This window comes from Rhipicephalus microplus, unplaced genomic scaffold, assembly GCF_043290135.1.
Source record: "Rhipicephalus microplus isolate Deutch F79 unplaced genomic scaffold, USDA_Rmic scaffold_470, whole genome shotgun sequence".
NCBI lineage: Eukaryota > Metazoa > Arthropoda > Arachnida > Ixodida > Ixodidae > Rhipicephalus > Rhipicephalus microplus.
In genome coordinates, this window is record NW_027465033.1 from 60001 (window position 1) to 70553 (window position 10553).

Sequence of the window (10553 nt, forward strand, 5' to 3'; positions counted from 1 at the left end):
AGCCGCGTACGAGCCTACTCGAGGCGGAAGAACGAAGCCAGCAAGGGCCTGGCCGCAAGTGCGTTCAATTGTCGGGACGTCCAAGTCCCTCGTTCTTCCGTGCTTCCTCTTTCGGCAAGTCGTTGCGGCACCTTCCCAAAGCGCGCAGACCCGCTAATCGCGACGAGCGCGACGTGGCCGTGCCGCCTTTCCCTCGGCAGCAAGCAAAACGCCTGGCAACGTCGACGCTCCCCTAACCGCGATCTCGCACCGTGTTTCGTGTGGCGAATTCAAAAGCCGGCCGGCGCTGCTGCAACCATTACGGTCGGTACGCATACGCCGCGGAGGGCGGGACGGTCATCGGAGCGTGCGGTTCCTCCATCGAGTACTGCGCACCTCGGCCGTCGCATCGCCGTGCCATGACCGGCCGCGCGTCAACGCGAACCGGTGCCAGCGAGATCCCTCGCCTGCAAGAACCGACCGGCAGCCTCCGTCACCCGAGGACGCGGAGGCGCTTGCCGCGGACGGCGGGACGGTATGCACTGGTGCACAGCGGACCCGTCACATCGCCAGTTCCTTGACCGACCGCCGACGCTTGTGCCGTTCCTCTCGTACTTGGCAGTCGCCGCGCGATTGTCGGGTCTCGTTCTTGCACGCTCGAACGGTCGGGAGGGCACTCGGCTGGCGTTTCGGGAACGCGCAGCCTCGCCTTCTACCGACGTAACCACGACTCGCCGTTCGCGCTCCGCCGCTCCTGTTTACAGTACTAGGCGGTCCCGCAGCGGTCGGGTCGCGCATTTCGAGCGCTTCGAGCCACGGTGCAGTGGCGGGTCGAAAGCCGACCTATGAGTGCGTTGCGCCGTTTGTACCCGCGTCCGCCACCTGGCCGACCGTCCAAGGTCGCGGTGTTGGCGTCCGCTGGGCGCAACAATTTGTCACGGGGTGCCGCTCCACATTCAGGCAGCCCCGTGGGGAAAAGCCGACCCCGCGTCCAAACGGGGTCAGCGGCAGAAAGTGTCGGGCGCAGACGCAGCTGAGGCGCTCACCCTTCACAATCCGTTAATGATCCTTCCGCAGGTTCACCTACGGAAACCTTGTTACGACTTTTACTTCCTCTAAATGATCAAGTTTGGTCATCTTTCCAACAGACCGGCGCAACCGAAAGGCCGCGCCGGACATCGGTCCGAAGACCTCACTAAATCATTCAATCGGTAGTAGCGACGGGCGGTGTGTACAAAGGGCAGGGACGTAATCAACGCGAGCTTATGACTCGCGCTTACTGGGAATTCCTCGTTCAAGGGGAACAATTGCAAGCCCCTATCCCAATCACGAAAGAAGTTCCACGGGTTACCCAGTCTTTTCAGACAGGGATAAAGACACGCTGCTTCCTTCAGTGTAGCGCGCGTGCGGCCCCGGACATCTAAGGGCATCACAGACCTGTTATTGCTCTGTTTCGTGCGGCTAGGAGCCGCTTGTCCCTCTAAGAAGGTTGTAAGGTGCTGGGAACCCCGCACCTATTTAATAGGCTAGAGTCTCGTTCGTTATCGGAATTAACCAGACAAATCGCTCCACCAACTAAGAACGGCCATGCACCACCATCCACCGAATCAAGAAAGAGCTCTCAATCTGTCAATCCTCCCAGTGTCCGGGCCGGGTAAGTTTTCCCGTGTTGAGTCAAATTAAGCCGCAGGCTCCACTCCTGGTGGTGCCCTTCCGTCAATTCCTTTAAGTTTCAGCTTTGCAACCATACTTCCCCCGGAACCCAAATACTTTGGTTTCCCGGAAGCTGCCCGCCGAGTCATTTGAGTAACTCAGGCGGATCGCTGGTTGGCATCGTTTATGGTCAGAACTAGGGCGGTATCTGATCGCCTTCGAACCTCTGACTTTCGTTCTTGATCAATGAAAACATTCTTGGCAAATGCTTTCGCAGTAGTTCGTCTTGCGACGGTCCAAGAATTTCACCTCTAGCGCCGCAATACGAATGCCCCCGTCCGTCCCTCTTAATCATTACCTCGTATTCCAAAAACCAACAGAACAGAAACGAGGTCTTGTTCTATTATTCCATGCAAGTTTATTCAGGCGACTCGCCTGCGTTGAGCACTCTAATTTTTTCAAAGTAAAAGCACCGGCCATCTCGAGGCACACAATGAAGTGCACCAAGAAAGAACCGGCATGATGTTCAGTCCGAGCCGTCGCATCGGGTAGATGCACTACTCGTCTGGAACTGAGATCCAACTACGAGCTTTTTAACCGCAGCAGCTTTAGTATACGCTATTGGAGCTGGAATTACCGCGGCTGCTGGCACCAGACTTGCCCTCCAATTGATCCTCGTTAAAGGATTTAGAGTGTACTCATTTCAATTACGGGGCCTCAAAAGAGTCCCGTATTGTTATTTTTCGTCACTACCTCCCCGTGCCGGGAGTGGGTAATTTGCGCGCCTGCTGCCTTCCTTGGATGTGGTAGCCGTTTCTCAGGCTCCCTCTCCGGAATCGAACCCTGATTCTCCGTTACCCGTAACAACCATGGTAAGCAAGTAACCTACCATCGAAAGTTGATAAGGCAGACACTTGAAAGAAACGTCGCCGGCTCGTGGCCATGCGATCAGCACAAAGTTATCCAGAGTCACCACACAATACGGGCCGAAACCCGATCGATCTTGGTCTAATAAAAGCACCCGTTACCCAAAGGGCTCCAGGCTCACTGCATGTATTAGCTCTAGAATTGCCACAGTTATCCAAGTAGGAAGAAACGATCTAAGGAACCATAACTGATTTAATGAGCCATTCGCGGTTTCGCCTTATTTCGGCATGTACTTAGACATGCATGGCTTAATCTTTGAGACAAGCATATGATTACTGGCAGGATCAACCAGGTAATCGTTCGACTGCGCGTCCGTCCTCGCCCTCGGCGGGCCGGACGCAGTCTGTGTGCGGCGGAGGCCACCTTCAGGCGCCCCAACACGCTTATTTTGCACTCCGAGATGACGGCGTTCGAGCTCGCTACGGCACAACCTTCCCGAAAGACGAGTGGGAGCCGTGCGGCAAGAAGCACGTTCATGCTCGCTCTTTTTCGTTGCATCGACTCGGTCGCGCCGTGCGGGTTGCCCAAGCCCGCTGCACTGTCGGTGGACCGGCCGGAACTAGCAACGGAGCCGAGACTGCAAAGCCGCCAGACGACGGGTCACGCCCGCGTCTTCGGCGCTTTCGCATCTGAATCGCCCGAGGACGACACGGAACACACCTCGATATCGTGGTAAAACGGCACCGTCCGACAACCAGCCCCTAACGCATCAAGCGGATGAGGCTGCAGACGACTGCCGTGGATTCCCCTGGAGCAGACCCGAGGACACGCTTGACGAGGCCGAAGCCCGCCGCATATCAGACACCCGGTCGCTTTCGCGTACGCCGCTCACGAGAACCCCCACATAATAGCAGCGATAAGTACCCAGACCTCCTTGGGCCCTAATACGAGCGTACTCGAGAAAATTTCACCGCGGGTGTGCCCCGAAACGTGTGGCATGTTGAGCGTGCCACAAGTCTACGTCGCTCTCAAACCCGCCGAGGTCGTAGAATTTGCGACCCTACTCACGAAATTCCCACCGAGGATACGGCCGCAAACGTACCGCACCTTGGGTAGGCCACGAGTTTGTGCAACACTACGCTGACGGCACAGCACCGAGGTCGTGCGCGCACGCACGGGAAAATTCCGCCGCGGTTTCTGCCGAAAACGTGAGGCACCACGACTCTCCGCAAGTTCGCGTCGACTGCGAAAGACCGAAGTCGTGAACGACGTGTCCGCTACTCGCCGCCGACACGCTGGACACCAAACGTACAACGACTCGACGGCGTCGTAGAGGCCCACGACGCGGTTTTCCTTAACGACGTCTCGGCGTGGCACCGACAGGTTAGAACGGCCGACCAACGTTCCCTGTCCGCCGTTCGGCTCAGTCGAAGGGCTCGGCGACTTCGGCAACGCTGCGAAGCCGCACGGTGACGCACGCCATGTCCCCATTTTTTTTTTTCTTTCTGCGTCTGCCGGGGTGCCCCTATAATAGCAGCGATAAGCACCCAGACCGCCGTGGGTCGCTCGCCCCGGCTGACGTGGTTTTTCGTACTCCTGCGGCGGTCGCCGTCAAGCACGTCCAAATACGCTACTTTCGTGGGCGCATTCACGCTCTTTCGCTTCGCCGGAGTGCCAGCACTCACTCTGCCAAAAACGGCGAACATCCGAGCGGCGGTTCCCACTTTTGCGTCGGCGTCGCAAACCCCGCCCCGGCAGACGAGGTTTGCCGTACTCGTGCGACGGTGGCCGGCGGGCACGTCGAAAGACGCCGATATCGTGCGCGAATTGGCGCACCTTGGCTTCACCGGAGTGCCGCCACTGACTCCTCCAAAAACGGCGAAGATCCGAGCGGCGCTTCCCACTTTCGCATCGGCGTCCCGAACTCCGCCCCGGCTGACGCGGTTTACCGTACTCGTGCGACGGTCGCCGGCGAGCACGTGGAAAGACGCCGATATCGTGCCCGAATCGGCTCCGTTCGGCTTCGCCGGAGTGCCAGCACTGGCTCGGCGAAAGACGACGAACATCCGAGCGACGGTTCTCACTATTGCGTACGCGTCGCAAACCCCGCCCCGGCAGACGCACTTTGCCGTACTCGTGCGACGGTCGCCGGCGAGCACGTAGAAAGACGCCGATATCGTGCCGGAATCGGCCCCGTTTGGCTTCGCCGGAGTGCCAGCACTCACTCGGCCACAAACGGCGAACATCCGAGCGGCGGTTCCCACTTAGCCGTCGGCGTCCCGAACTCCGCCCCGGCAGACGCGGTTGCCGAGCTCGTGCGACTAGCGACCGCGAAGCCGTCTCGCGACGCCGCTTTCGTGCGCGGCTCCCACTGCGACCTGGGTCACCCGAGGTCGACGAGCAAAAAAGAATGTCGAAAAAAATTTTTTTTTTTTTTGCGTCTGCCGGGGTGCCCCTATAATAGCAGCGATAAGCACCCAGACCGCCATGGGTCGCTCGCCCCGGCTGACGTGGTTTTTCGTTTTCCTGCGGTGGTCGTCGTCAAGCACGTCCAAACACGCCACTTTCGTGGGCGCATTCGCGCTCTTTCGCTTCGCCGGAGTGCCAGCACTCACTCTGCCAAAAACGGCGAACATCCGAGCGGCGGTTCCCACTTTTGCGTCGGCGTCGCAAACCCCGCCCCGGCAGACGAGGTTTGCCGTACTCGTGCGACGGTGGCCGGCGGGCACGTCGAAAGACGCCGATATCGTGCGCGAATTGGCGCACCTTGGCTTCACCGGAGTGCCGCCACTGACTCCTCCAAAAACGGCGAAGATCCGAGCGGCGCTTCCCACTTTCGCATCGGCGTCCCGAACTCCGCCCCGGCTGACGCGGTTTACCGTACTCGTGCGACGGTCGCCGGCGAGCACGTGGAAAGACGCCGATATCGTGCCCGAATCGGCTCCGTTCGGCTTCGCCGGATTGCCAGCACTGGCTCGGCGAAAGACGACGAACATCCGAGCGACGGTTCTCACTATTGCGTACGCGTCGCAAACCCCGCCCCGGCAGACGCACTTTGCCGTACTCGTGCGACGGTCGCCGGCGAGCACGTAGAAAGACGCCGATATCGTGCCGGAATCGGCCCCGTTTGGCTTCGCCGGAGTGCCAGCACTCACTCGGCCACAAACGGCGAACATCCGAGCGGCGGTTCCCACTTAGCCGTCGGCGTCCCGAACTCCGCCCCGGCAGACGCGGTTGCCGAGCTCGTGCGACTAGCGACCGCGAAGCCGTCTCGCGACGCCGCTTTCGTGCGCGGCTCCCACTGCGACCTGGGTCACCCGAGGTCGACGAGCAAAAAAGAATGTCGAAAAAAATTTTTTTTTTTTTTTGCGTCTGCCGGGGTGCCCCTATAATAGCAGCGATAAGCACCCAGACCGCCATGGGTCGCTCGCCCCGGCTGACGTGGTTTTTCGTTTTCCTGCGGTGGTCGTCGTCAAGCACGTCCAAACACGCCACTTTCGTGGGCGCATTCGCGCTCTTTCGCTTCGCCGGAGTGCCAGCACTCACTCTGCCAAAAACGGCGAACATCCTAGTGGCGGTTCCCACTTTTGCGTCGGCGTCGCCAACCCCGCCCCGGCATACGCGGTTTGCCGTACTCGTGCGGCGGTGGCCGGCGGGCACGTCGAAAGACACCGATATCGTGCGCGAGTCGATGCTTCTTGGTCTCGCAGGAGGGCCGCCACTCACTCCTGCAAAAACGGCGAAGATCCGAGCGGCGCTTCCCACTTTTTCGTCGGCGTCGCAAACCTCGCCCCGGCAGACGCGCTTTGCCGTACTCGTGCGACGGTCGCCGGCGAGCACGTCGAAATACGCCGATATCGTGCCCGAATCGGCCCCGTTTCGCTTCGCCGGAGTGCCAGCACTCGCTCGGCCAAAGACGACGAACATCCGAGCGACGGTTCCCACTATTGCGTACGCGTCGCGAACCCCGCCCCGGCAGACGCGGTTTGCCGTACTCGTGCGGCGGTGGCCGGCGGGCACGTCGAAAGACGCCGATATCGTGCACGAATTGGCGCTCCTTGGCTTCACCGGAGTGCCAGCACTCACTCGGCCAAAAACGGCGAACATCCGAGCAGCGGTACCCACTTAGCCGTCGGCATCCCGAACTCCGCGCCGGCTGACGCGGTTGCCGAGCTCGTGCGACTAGCGACCGCGAACGCGTCTCGCGACGCCGCTTTCGTGCGCGGCTCCCATTGCGACCTGGGTTACCCGAGCTCGACCAGCAAAAAAGAAGGTCGAAAATTTTTTTTTTTTTTTCTGCGTCTGCCGGGGTGCCCCTATAATAGCAGCGATAAGCACCCAGACCGCCGTGTGTCGCTCGCCCCGGCTGACGTGGTTTTTCGTACTCCTGCAGCGGTCGCCGTCACGCACGTCCAAATACGCCACTTTCGTGGGCGCATTCGCGCTCTTTCGCGTCGCCGGAGTGCCAGCACTCACTCTGCCAAAAACGGCCAACATCCGAGCGGCGGTTCCCACTTTTGCGTCGGCGTCGTAAACCCCGCCCCGGCAGACGCGGTTTGCCCTACTCGTGCGACGGTCGCCGGCGAGCGCGTCGAAAGACGCCGATATCGTGCGCTAATTGGCGCTCCCTGGCTTCTCCGGAGTGCCGCCACTCACTCCTCCAAAAACGGCGAAGATCCGAGCGGCGTTCTCCACTTTCGCATCGGCGTCCCGAACTCCGCCCGGGCTGACGCGGTTTACCGTACTCGTGCGACGGTCGCCGGCGGGCACGTCGAAAGACGCCGATATCGTGCCGTAATCGGCCCCGTTTGGCTTCGCCCGTGTGCCAGCACTCACTCGGCCAAAAACGGCGAACATCCGAGCAGCGTTTCCCACTTTCGCATCGGCGTCCCGAAGCCCGCCCCGGCAGACGCGGTTTGCCCTACTCGAGCGACGGTCGCCGGCGATCACGTCGAAAGGCGCCGAATTCGTGCACGAATCGATGCTTCTTGGTCTCGCAGGAGGGCCGCCACTCACTCCTGCAAAAACGGCGAAGATCCGAGTTGCGCTTCCCACTTTTTCGTCGGCGTCCCGAACTACGCCCCGGCTGACGCGGTTTACCGTACTCGTGCGACGGTCGCCGGCGGGCACTTCAAAATACGCCGATTTCGTGGGCGCATTCACGCTGTTTCGCTTCCCCGGAGTGCCAACACTCACTCTGCCGAAAGCGGCGATCATCCGAGCGGCGGTTCCCACTTTTGCGTCGGCTTCGCAAACGGCGCCCCGGCAGACGCGCTCGTGCGACGTACTCGTGCGACGGTCGCCGGCGAGCACGTCAAAAGACGCCGATATCGTGCTCGAATCGACCCCGTTTCGCTTCGCCGGAGTGCTGCCAGTCACGGCGCAGAAAACGGCGAACAAGTGTTTTTTTTTTTTTTTCCTAGAATTTGTGTTATAGAAGGCACATTTGATATCGGACGATAATTTTCAACTTTATCACGCGCACCGATTTTCGTGTAGAGGTTTGCAAGTTTATGGGAATTTCTCCACTTGGAATAATGCGATTTAGTAGTACTACGAGAACTTCATGGATGTACTCAAGGGTACGGGGCAAGTCAGTTACGTCAACACCTGCAGATTTTTTACACTTCAAACTGAAAATTGTTGGTTGTGAGTCCTCGTGTGATATTAAAGGCCGATTCGCTAACACATAGAACAAAGAAAGAAAGGAAGAAAAAACGCCCGCGCTCGCTCAAGAAACCTGGGTTCGCAACAAGTGGCAACAACAAGCAACCGAGCGAGTGCGCCAAAACCCGTGGCGGCCGAACAAACGCGAAGTCCCAACCGCGTCAGCCGGGGCGGCACGGGACAGGAAAAATCACTTCAGCCGGGGCGGCGGGGCACCGAATAAACCTCGTCACCTCGTCGCAGGATAAAAGAGGAAACAAAAAGTCTAAACAGCGTCTGCTGGAGCGAATGCGTAATAAAACAACAACAACAACAAAAAAAAAAACACCCGCGCTCAAGAAGTCTGCAATCACCACAAAAGGCGACTGTGACCGAGCAGCGTCAGCCGGGGCCGTGCGGAAACGGAAAAACCGCGACTACCGGGGCGTCGAGGCACCGAAAAATCCACTTCAGCCGCGGCGAAAAAAAAAAACAAAAAGAAAGACGGAGGGGGGGGGGGGGAACCACGTCTGCCGGGGCGAAGGAAAAAAAAAAAACGCGTCTGCCGGGGCGAGCCCGGGTGCGGCACCACCGGGAAAACTGTGGCAAACAGACATGGCGATCGAGTGAGTGGGCCGCCAGCCAGGCTCAGCCAAAAAGTGCAAAGTCCGAACTGCGTCAGCCGGGGCGGCAAAAACCACGTCAGCCGGGGCGGCGCAAAAAACCGCGTCTGCCGGGGCGGCACGAAACCGCGTCAGCCGGGGCGGCGCGAAAACTGCGTCAGCCGGGGCGAAAGAAAAAAAAAAAAAAACGCGTCTGCCGGGGCGAGCCCGGGTGCGGCACCACCGGGAAAACTGTGGCAAACAGACATGGCGATCGAGTGAGTGGGCCGCCAGCCAGGCACAGCCGAAAAGTGCAAAGTCCGAACCGTGTCAGCCGGGGCGGCAAAAAACCGCGTCAGCCGGGGCGGCGCAAAAAACCGCGTCTGCCGGGGCGGCACGAAACCGCGTCTGCCGGGGCGGCGCGAAAACTGCGTCAGCCGGGGCGAGCCCGGGTGCGGCACCACCGGGAAAACTGTGGCAAACAGACATGGCGATCGAGTGAGTGGGCCGCCAGCCAGGCTCAGCCAAAAAGTGCCAAGTCCGAACTGCGTCAGCCGGGGCGGCAAAAAACCGCGTCAGCCGGGGCGGCGCAAAAAACCGCGTCTGCCGGGGCGGCGCGAAAACCGCGTCTGCCGGGGCGGCGCGAAAACTGCGTCAGCCGGGGCGAAAGAAAAAAAAACGCGTCTGCCGGGGCGAGCCCGGGTGCGGCACCACCGGGAAAACTGTGGCAAACAGACATGGCGATCGAGTGAGTGGGCCGCCAGCAAGGCTCAGCCAAAAAGTGCTAAGTCCGAACTGCGTCAGCTGGGGCGGCAAAAAACCGCGTCTGCCGGGGCGGCACGAAACCGCGTCAGCCGGGGCGGCGCGAAAACCGCGTCTGCCGGGGCGGCACGAAACCGCGTCAGCCGGGGCGGCGCGAAAACTGCGTCAGCCGGGGCGAGCCCGGGTGCGGCACCACCGGGAAAACTGTGGCAAACAGACATGGCGATCGAGTGAGTGGGCCGCCAGCCAGGCACAGCCGAAAAGTGCTAAGTCCGAACTGCGTCAGCCGGGGCGGCAAAAACCGCGTCAGCCGGGGCGGCGCGAAAACCGCGTCTGCCGGGGCGGCACGAAACCGCGTCAGCCGGGGCGGCGCGAAAACTGCGTCAGCCGGGGCGAGCCCGGGTGCGGCACCACCGGGAAAACTGTGGCTAACAGACATGGCGATCGAGTGAGTGGGCCACCAGCCAGGCTCAGCCAAAAAGTGCTAAGTCCGAACTGCGTCAGCCGGGGCGGCAAAAACCGCGTCAGCCGGGGCGGCGCAAAAAACCGCGTCTGCCGGGGCGGCACGAAACCGCGTCAGCCGGGGCGGCGCGAAAACTGCGTCAGCCGGGGCGAAAGAAAAAAAAAAAACGCGTCTGCCGGGGCGAGCCCGGGTGCGGCACCACCGGGAAAACTGTGGCAAACAGACATGGCGATCGAGTGAGTGGGCCGCCAGCCAGGCACAGCCGAAAAGTGCCAAGTCCGAACTGCGTCAGCCGGGGCGGCAAAAAACCGCGTCAGCCGGGGCGGCGCAAAAAACCGCGTCTGCCGGGGCGGCACGAAACCGCGTCAGCCGGGGCGGCGCGAAAACTGCGTCAGCCGGGGCGAGCCCGGGTGCGGCACCACCGGGAAAACTGTGGCAAACAGACATGGCGATCGAGTGAGTGGGCCGCCAGCCAGGCTCAGCCAAAAAGTGCCAAGTCCGAACTGCGTCAGCCGGGGCGGCGCAAAAAACCGCGTCTGCCGGGGCGGCGCGAAAACCGCGTCTGCCGGGGCGGCGCGAAA

The 10553-nt window shown here is 60.7% G+C and overlaps 1 non-coding gene across 1 annotated transcript; it reads right to left on the bottom strand.

Annotated features, from left to right (window-relative positions):
* Positions 1 to 1039: 1039 nt before the first annotated feature.
* On the bottom strand, positions 1040 to 2854 carry LOC142794665 (small subunit ribosomal RNA). Its single transcript, XR_012892532.1, has one exon. It is a non-coding gene; the product is annotated as a small subunit ribosomal RNA (ribosomal RNA).
* Between the last annotated feature and the right edge of the window lie 7699 nt (positions 2855 to 10553).